Source organism: Arvicanthis niloticus, chromosome 6, assembly GCF_011762505.2.
Source record: "Arvicanthis niloticus isolate mArvNil1 chromosome 6, mArvNil1.pat.X, whole genome shotgun sequence".
Lineage (NCBI taxonomy): Eukaryota > Metazoa > Chordata > Mammalia > Rodentia > Muridae > Arvicanthis > Arvicanthis niloticus.
The window spans coordinates 35,209,571-35,219,406 of record NC_047663.1 but is presented as its reverse complement, the minus strand read 5'-3'; the positions used below and the strand labels follow the sequence as shown (position 1 = coordinate 35,219,406).

General features: G+C 45.5%; 1 long non-coding RNA gene across 2 annotated transcripts; it reads left to right on the top strand.

The window, feature by feature from the left end:
* Window positions 1-541: 541 nt before the first annotated feature.
* Window positions 542-9,324, top strand: LOC143442714 (uncharacterized). Of its 2 annotated transcripts, XR_013111121.1 has the most exons (4): window positions 542-1,043; window positions 2,270-2,345; window positions 4,774-4,912; window positions 6,203-9,324. It is a non-coding gene; the product is annotated as an uncharacterized LOC143442714 (long non-coding RNA). The 2 variants fall into 2 exon arrangements; XR_013111120.1 differs by having other exon boundaries at window positions 2,270-4,912.
* Window positions 9,325-9,836: the final 512 nt, after the last annotated feature.

The following is a 9,836-nucleotide window of genomic DNA, read 5'->3' as shown; positions in this document are numbered from 1 at the left end:
AAAGGGCTTTGCTTCCTGCACCTCCTAAGGTGCTCCACCACTTAGCCTGAGGTGCTCCACTACTTAGCTGGGAAAGCAGTTGCCTTCTACAAGCACCTGGAGGGGAACAGAAAGGATAATGATGCTGAATTCTATTTGATTCAGATAGAGAACCAAATTTACCAATTGGCTCCTTCACTGTAAGACTCCGAGGTGGTGGCACACGCCTTTAATTCCAGCACTCAAGAGGCAGAGAGGGGCAGGCAGACCTCTGAGTCTGAGCACAACTAGGTCTACACAGAGAAACAAACAAACAAACAAACAAACAAACCCTCTCTGTATCCTTCCCCACCCCAGTTACAAATGAGAGCATGTATTGGGGATATAGGTTAAAAACTAAGGTTGGAGAAGGTGACACACACCTTTAGTCCTAGCACCCAGGAGGCAGAGGTGGGCAGAGATCTGTGAATTTGCATTCTGCCAGATTTGCATAGAGTTCAGGGCCAGGCTACACACTGTCTCAAAAACAAACAGAAAGAACGAAAGGCGAATACTTCAGGATCCACGAAATGACACGGCTCCCACAGTTGCAGCTTGGCGAGGCTCCATGTTCTTGTTGCTGGTCAGACTGAACTGAGTACTGGTTGGTTGGTATCCTTTCCAGTACAGCAGGCAGCCATCATCAGCACCCTAGTGGGACCATGCTCACTGTAGCACTGTACTGAGTCAGTCAGTCAAATTATGGACCACCTACTATGTGCAAGGCACGTGGGGCATAGAGGCGACCAAACTCAGAGGTGTCATTCTGTAAGCCATCTAGAGAGAGAAGGGAAGAGAGAGGAAAGAGTGGAGACGGGGAGAGGGGAAAAGAGAAAGAAGGGGAGGAGAAAGGAGGGGAGTAAAGGGGAAGAAAAAACTAGCGACAGGTGAATAGATTAAAGCGTGACTGGAGGATGAAGGGGTGACATAGAGTGGCCACACAATGTCTCCTAAAGGATTTGACATCTGAGTCCAGTTATGAAAGACCATCCTCCGCATCAAAGACCTCTGTGCAAAGTCCCCAGGTAAGCTGGGTATAGCTGAAGACTCAAGGTCTGCGTGGTTGGGTGTTGTGGGGCTTTGGTTTAGAGTATACACAGTCTTGAGGAGTTTGGTTTTGATGTAAATCACAGAGGAGTGACTAGCTAAGTAAGCTCTTATGCTCTGAGAAGATCTCATCAGGACTGTTGGGAATGTACCGGAAGGAGCCTGACAGGAAGTGGGGAAACTGGCTGGTTAGCCTACTACGGCTCAGGCTAGAGAAGGGGGTAGGTGCATGTCTAACATGCATAGGACCTTTTGCCTTTCAACCCCAGCACTGGAAAGAAACAAAACCACAGAAACCCTAAAGAGCAGGGCTAGGGGTAAAGCTTGGTTGGTTGAAGATGTTGAAAACTGCTCGTTTATGTAATTTCCGGGCCTTGCAAATGAGTCAGATGTGAATGAGGGCTGGGTGACAGAAAGGAACAACTGAAGATGTCACTAGATAGCAAATCTAGTAAGCCTGGGAGGGTGCCGCTGCTGTTCAGTGAGCCGGGGTTGTCGGGAGACACCACCCATTCATGTGTCTCTTCCTCCAGACAACCCAGAGCATTCACAACTATTAGTTCTTGCTTGTGAAACTCCAACAAAATCTCACAGAGGATGGACAGACAGACTCACCTGGTAGTGCCTGGGGAACAGAGACAGGCTGGCCCCAACATGGCAATTAAGTTCCAACATAATGAAATTTTGTTCTACATACAGAGAGAATTAAGGCCTGGCATGGTGGCACTTGCCCATAATCCCAGCCTCAGCTACATGGTGACTTTAGGGCTAACCTGGGCTATGTGAGATCATGATGGACTATAAAAATCAAAGGGACAAAGAAAGGAAGAAAACTGAGTTGACAACGGGCCCACCTTAAGGGCTAATGTAAAGACTAACACTCAGGTTCATGGTGTGGGGTCATGACCACGAAGGTGTGCACACCACCTGTGAACTATTGCTACCAGCTATTTTCCAACAGCTCCACTGGACCCCACTGGGTCACCATCATTTTTGGAACCAGACATTTGGAATCTAGTTCTCAAATGTGGGCACTTTGCTTCATCAGGCCTCACGTTCACCTTCATGCTGGGTCACCCCGGGGGCTTTGGAGAGAATGGACCCAGATGGAATCTGGGAATGTGGAAACTCGGAGGACACTTTAAAAGTAAGCTCTGCCAGCCAGCAGCAGCTCACCTAACGTCTTCAACACCTTCACTCTTAGGCCCCTGCTGTCTCTCGTTCGGTTTGCTTGGACTGACACAGGGAGTTCAGACAGCAACAAGCACTGTCCACTTGAAGTAAGAACATGGGACAAAGGCACTCATCTCAGGTTGGGTCGTGGGGTGTTTTGTGTGAGTGGGCAGGTGGGTGTGGTGGGTGCCAGGTACCGAACGCAGGGTCTTGAATGTGCTGTGCAAGTGTTCTATCAATGAACTATACCTTGGCCTTGGTTTGTTACAGCTGCTCACTGCGTTGTTTTACCTACCCCTTCTCTGCTCTCCCTTCCTTCTCTCTTCCATTCCAGGCTAGCCTCAGACTTCCAGAGGTTTGTTGGGATTGAAGGCATATGCCATCCACCCTCAGGTGATGGCAACTGCTTTCTTCTTCTTCTTCTTCTTCTTCTTCTTCTTCTTCTTCTTCTTCTTCTTCTTCTTCTTCTTCTTCTTCTTCTTCTTCTTCTCCTTCTCCTTCTCCTTCTCCTTCTCCTTCTCCTTCTCCTTCTCCTTCTCCTTCTCCTTCTCCTTCTCCTTCTCCTTCTCCTTCTCCTTCTCCTTCTCCTTCTCCTCTTCCTCCTCCTCTTCCTCCTCTTCCTCCTCCTCTTCCTCCTCTTCTTTTTCTCCTTCTATCTTTCTCTCTTTCTCCCTCCCTCTCTCTCCCTTCTTCTTCTTCCCCCTCTTCCTCCTCTCTTGTCTCCCCCCCCCCCACACACACACACAGCTCAGCCCAGATATCATTTTGGGAGTCAGTCATCTCCTCCCACTGTGAATTCTGGGCATCAAATCAATCCATCAGGCTTGTACAGCAAAGGCCTTTTACCCTCTGAACCATCTCACTGGCCACATTTTTAATATAGAAACTCACCCTTGAATTTCCTCTTGAATTCATACCTCAGTTTATTAAATAGGGTTTTCTGTACATTTATCCCAAGGAAGAAAAGCAGTGGTGAAAACCATAGGTGAACAAGCAGGCACACCTGTCACTGGTACTAAGCTGACAAATGAAACAGATGATCCTCAATGCTGACCAGGCTGTACACCAAGAACTCTATAAACTTCGGAGAGCAAAATAACCGTACAAATGTCGATTCATGGCGAGTACTCTGCAGTATATCCATACAATGGCATGCTATTTAGCAATAAAAAAAGGAAGTTATTGGTCCATAAATCTTTCAAGCATCATACTAGGTAAAATAAAGCCAACTGAGAAGGCTACATCTGGAACCAGAGATGGTGGCTCATGCCTATAATCTCAACATTCTAGGGGGCCAAAGCAGAAAGATTGCCCTGAGTCCAAGGTCACGTTGGGTTACACAGTGAGATCCCAGCTAGCTTGGGTTGTAGTGTGAAACCCTGTCTCTAAAACAAACAAAGATGGCTACATCTGGGGCTGTGAGTATGGTCAGTAGGAGAGCTCTGGTCTACCATGCTCAAAAAAGCCCTGGGTTCAAACTCCACTATTATGAAGGTTGCTGGGTGGGGTGGTATACACTGTATGGGATCCCTACAAAAGTAAAATACTAAAAACAGAAAACATGGTTGTTAGGTGTTGGAGACACCAGGGGAGAGGGACTACAGAAGCTCATCCCTTATATGTTGCTCACATATGTTTGGAGAGGGGGGCATTGTTTTTGTTGCTATCTATCTATCTATCTATCTATCTATCTATCTATCTATCTATTGAGGCAAGATTTCTCAGTGGTCTGGGGCTCCATGATTCTGCTAGTTGGTCAGAGAGACACAGAAATCCATCTATTCCCACCTTTCTACTGCATTGGAATAATAAGTGTGTATCCCAAACTCAATTTTAAAAAATGTAGATGCTAAGACTCAAACTCAGGTTTACACTGCAAGCACTTTACCCACTGAGCCTCTCCCTAGGCTCAAGAAAACTGTACTGTTGTTTGAGACAGGATCTCATGTAGCCCAGGCTGGCCTCAAATTCTAAGTAGTTAAGGATGACCTGAACTTCTGATGATCCTGCCTCTACTTCCCCAATGCTAGAATTACAAGTATACAAAAGCGTGCCCAATTTAGGCAGTTCTGGGGATTAAACCTTTGGGGAGGAAAAGTCTGTGCTCATGGTTTCTTAGGAGTCATTCCTTCCTATAGAAGGACACAGACAATAAATGCCACTTACTTAATGAGGGCAATTCTGGAGACCTCGGACCAGAGCTTCAGGGACTCAGTGGAAGGCAGGCTGCCTAGCAAGGTCCAGGAAGCCTTTCTTCAGCTGTCTTCACGTTTGGGGCATGGGTTGAGGGCAGGTGGAATCTAGGACCTGCACTTAGGCAAATGCTGTAATAGTAAGTTACAGCCTTAGCCTACAACAGATACTGTTTAATCCAGACAGTAATTGCTGTGGCAACTCTGGTCTTTTCTTTACCGGGCAAGTTTGCACTCCCCTAGTTAAGGGGAAGTGTCTGCAGGGATCCAAGAAAACTCCTGAGTGCTGGGACTGGGGACTGTTTATTCTTGGGTTTTTTTTTTTTTTTTTTTTTTTTTGGAGACTACAGACCTGCAATCAATCCCAGCCTTGAGAACACATCTATAGGCCAACCTGGGCTACATGAGAGTGTCTTCAAAACAAAACAACAACAACAACAACAACAAAACGGGGTTAGAGGACCAGGGATGCATCTTTATATGTGAGTATTTGCCTTGTATGTACAAGGCCCTGTGTTCTGTGCCCAGTGTTATTGGGGAAACCAAAGTTCTTAATATCTCTCTCTCTCTCTCTCTCTCTCTCTCTCTCTCTCTCTCTCTCTCTCTCTCTCTTCTCTCAAGATTTACTTATTTCATGTATATGAGTACACTGTAGCTATCTTCAGACACACCAGAAGAGGGCATCAGATCCCCCTTACAGATGGTTGTGAGCCACCATGTGGTTGCTGGAAATTGAACTTAGGACCTCTGGAAGAGCAGTCAGTGCTCTTATCTGCTGAGCCATCTCTCCAGCCCATTAGTCTCTCTTTGAAAGAGAAAAAACACAATAATTTAATAAACTAATTTCATATGTGTGTGTTAATTAAAAAAAATTAGAGCCGGGCGGTGGTGGCGCATGCCTTTAATCCCAGCACTTGGGAGGCAGAGGCAGGTGGATTTCTGAGTTCAAGGCCAGCCTGGTCTACAGAGTGAGTTCCAGGACAGCCAGGACTACACAGAGAAACCCTGTCTTGAAAAACAAGAACAAAAACAAACAAACAAACAAACAAACAAACAAAACAAAGAGAAAGGTCTAGGATGGGTTGGATGAGAAATCCCAGTTGCTCCCAAGAGGAGAGATGGAGAAAAAGCCACGCCTTTGAAGTTAAACTCCGAATACAAATGGAGATATTTATTAAGAAAGGGTAAAGGCTGTAGTGGGCCAGTGAGCTGAGGATGGGGCCAAAGCACCCAGGCCTGGGCTTTGGTCTCTGTAGCCTCCACCCCCTCAGGTGGGTCTGTATTTCTCTCTGTTTCCCACCATGCTCTATTCCTTAGATGAGGCCAGGGAAAAGATGGGCTTCTTGTCCTCTGAAGACTGGCTTCTGCCCTATGGTCATATGGACACACTATTTGTCAGTTCCTACTCTTGACACGCCATCCCCACCAAAACAGGAAAAAAAAATATTGAAATGACAAACTTGTTTAGGAAGTGCCAAAAGGGGATGGGGGGGGGGGAAAGCCTCATTTTGCTATCTTCTGTTATATTAATAATCCTTTTCTCTGTCCAGTTGTACAATTGTTTCTCCATTTTACTGGACACACACCAGGTCTACCACTCACCACTGCCTAAGCACTAATGAACTTTAAGTTCAGGGTCCCAGATCTGCCTGGGCCCTTGTATGCTTCCCTTGCCTTCACAACTCTTATAGAATCCGTTCAGCCTCATTGGAGAATGGGCCCATTTATGTTCAGAACCTAGACATCTGACTCCTGCTTTTCACCTGCATTAGTCCCAGGGACCCCAGCCCACCGGCAGGAAGGAGCTTCAGCACAGCCTAAGTTCTTCAGTCTGATGCACGCCCTTTCTGAGGCAAGCCTCCCTCAAGTTAAACATGGATTTCACCAATGCAAGAGAAGTATCAGATGCTCTGGACACAACTAGTCTGTGCCAGTCCTCTGGGACACAGCTCTTTCCAGGATGACTGCCCAACCCCATTGTTAAACAGAAACGCCCTCGGGCCCTTCCTACAAAGAACCCTCCAGAAGGTCAGTGGCTCTTCCTCTACTGCAGTCTTCACTCTCAGATGGCTGGCATTCTCCTTAGTAAACAAGTTCTTTTATAATATAATCATTGAGATCTAAAACGAAATGAAATCGGAACATTGGCTATGTCTTGTCGCCATGGAAACAACATCATGCCTCCAGAAAGATGTGGGCGCAGGGAGCCTTCTCCCAACTGCTGGGGAAGTAAAGGATTGGGTACTGGACAAGGCTAAAGCAAGGTTTTCTATCAGATTAGCAGCGGTTTGGGCCATACATACATCATGTCCAACAAAGAGCTGTGCCACCAGCAGAAGCATAATTCAGAGGACAGCTTTGATGTCCGCCGGGGGACTGGGTGGGTACAGAACATACCAGGCAAATGAAGGACAGCTCATTCCACTTTTGCAAAGTATGTTGTAAGTGCTATTCAGGCTCCAAAGAATGGGATGGAGGAAAGACATGAATAACAATACATTTCAAGAACTTTCTGTATAAGCATTTTTGCTTTAAGCAGATGAAAACCAAAAATTTCCCAAGAAACTCCTTTATGAAGCCCATAAACAAAGCATTTCTGATTCCTTAGCTTGGCTGCTTTATTTGTATGGCTTCACTCTGGAGAAGTGGCCCACAAGTTGGGGGTTCTCGGGGGAGGCTATGGGAACACGCTCGACAGTATTGTCAAGTGTGACAGTCTCTCTCTTCTCCAGTGTGGAGCAAGTATAATGAGCTAATTTTGATTTTCTAAAGACCACCAAAGGTGTGTGTGCCCATCAGAGCCAAGAATGGATTTTCAGACCCCTCTCCTCATCCTCCTCCGTCTCCCTTAAGTCATTGGTTCTGTTTTAATGGTGCTTGGGATAGAACCCAGGTCTTGCTTATGCTGGGTAAGTACTGTACTACGCGCACCCTCTATCTACTAAACTCCTGGTTGGGTAGGTCCGAGCCTCATGCCACTATGTTAGCAGGCCCAGAACCTGTGTATGGGTGTTACCTCCTTGTAGGCCTGAGATTAGAGGAATGAATGCTAGTACTGTCTTTCACAGTGAGTTGTAATTACACCACATAAAGGAATACATGTGCCAATATCAAATATGTGCCAGGGACTACACAGTGTTACTGTATTTGACCTCCTTTTTGTTTGTATGATTGATTGATTTAGATAGGATCTCTCTGGAGCCCTGGCTGTCCTGGAACTCACTCTGTAGTCCAGGTTGGCCTTGAGCTCAGAGATCCACCTGCCTCTGCCTCCCAAGTGCTGGGATTAAAGGCATGTGCCTGTATTTGACCTCTTAGTAATTTAGGTTGGTGCTGGCATCTGAGTCCCAGATTGCAGCAGCTTTCTCAGAGAGAAATGTCTATGCTGCCAGATGATATCTGTATATTCTCCTCTGAACACCAGAGCCAGTGTTCTTACTTGACTCTGATGATTTCTTTTGTGTGTGTCCTGAGATTTTTGTTTGTTGCTTTGAATGTAGTATGAGGTGGTCACAAAAGAATGGCCTTTCTCTCACCCTCCCCGCCTCCACTTCCCAGGTGCTGTGATTACAGGCCTCCATCACTGCCTACAATTTGGCTCTGAGTTCATGACCTTGAGGTAAATCATTAGCACTATTCTAATTCCCCCAAACAACACTTAATTGTTCTGTCATGGGTTTCAAATGATTTCCTAAGCACCTTCAGAATATTAACTTTCCTGGCTGCTCTATTAAAATGATTCTCATATAACTTGGAAATTAGAAATCTCTTCATGTGACATATGACATTTTATTTTTTAAAAAGTAGTCCCAAGGAAAAAAAAAATCTCAGTATATAGTCCATGCTGCCCTTGAACGTTTCCACTTGCCTCTGCCTTCCTCCAGCTGGGATTATAGGGGTGAACCACCAAGTCTGTTGTTCAGTGAACTTCTCCTGGGTAGACAGAAACACCCACCTCCCACCTGCCAAATATAATTCCAAAGATAGACCAAAGTAACCATTACACCAAGATCCAACCTTGGAAACCAGTGAATTTGCTGGGCTTACTGACATTAGCACGAGTGAGGGGTCATCCTGTGGGTCACCCAAACAGCCACATCCTTGAAAAGTCTCACCCCCAGGGGCTGCATAGATGACATCACTCACTTAGTTGACCCCACACACTTTATCAGACCTTCCCAGACCTTGAGGCCACCTGTGGGGTACACAGGAATCCAGATAGCTGGAAGGGATTGCAGGTGGTGTGGGAAGGAGTGGCTACAATCTCAGGTGAGGCTCTTCTTACCTCCCAAAGCCCCTCCTAGGAATGAATCCAATAGGCCCAATTGTAAGGCACCTGCATACTACTTTGATGGAACTGGCTGTTTTGCTCAAAATCAGACTCTTGGCTTGTTCCACAAGAGTCTGGCACCTTCGATTGCCAGATATTGAGATATCTTAGTCACTTTCATATGCTGAAATGTTGGGTTAAATATCAATCATTCTTAACTGAAAGCAACATTTTTTTTTTCTCTTTCCAAAACAATAAAACAATCAGCCAGGCAGTATTGACACATGCCTTTCTTTCTTTTTTTTTTTTTTCTTTTTTCTTTCTTTCTTTCTTTTTTTTTTTCTTTTTCGAGGCAGGGTTTCTCTGTGTAGCCCTGGCTGTCCTGGAACTCACTCTGTAGACCAGGCTGGCCTCAAACTCAAAAATTTGCCTGCCTCTGCCTCCCAAGTGCTGGGATTAAAGGCATGTGCCACCACTGGCCTGGGGACACATGCCTTTCTTAATCCTAGCATTAGAGAGGCAGAGGCAGTGGATCTCTGTGAGTTCCAGGACAACCAGGGTTGTTACACAGAGACCCTGTCTCCAAAAACCACACCAAACCAAACTAAACCAAACCAAACAACCCCCCCCCAAAAAAAAACAAAACCAGCAACAACAAAACCAACCAACAGTCCTAAAAAAAAAAAAAAAAAAAAAAAAAAAGCCAGACTTTCTCTGTTCTTAGTTTCCAGTAATCAAAAGTCTGAATTTCTCTCAGGTCATATATATATATATATATATATATATATATATATATATATATATATATATATATACACACACACACATACATACATACAGGATACAGGACTGAATGGGCTGGCCAAAAGCTGGTTCTTTTTATTTTGTTGACACAGACTCATACTTATCTCAGGCAGGACTCAAACTCAGCCTGTCTCCAAGGACAACCTTAGCCCTTGTCATTCTCCAGCATGGTTCACCCAGTGCTGGAGACCAGACTCCTGGGCTGCATCCCTAGCCCCTAGACTTGAAGATTCTAGACATTAAGCACTTTTGATTTTGCTGAAGATTAAGGGGGAAGAGCTAGAAGGAAAGGAGAAAAGAAAACAACCATGACATTTTGGGTGTGAGATTAA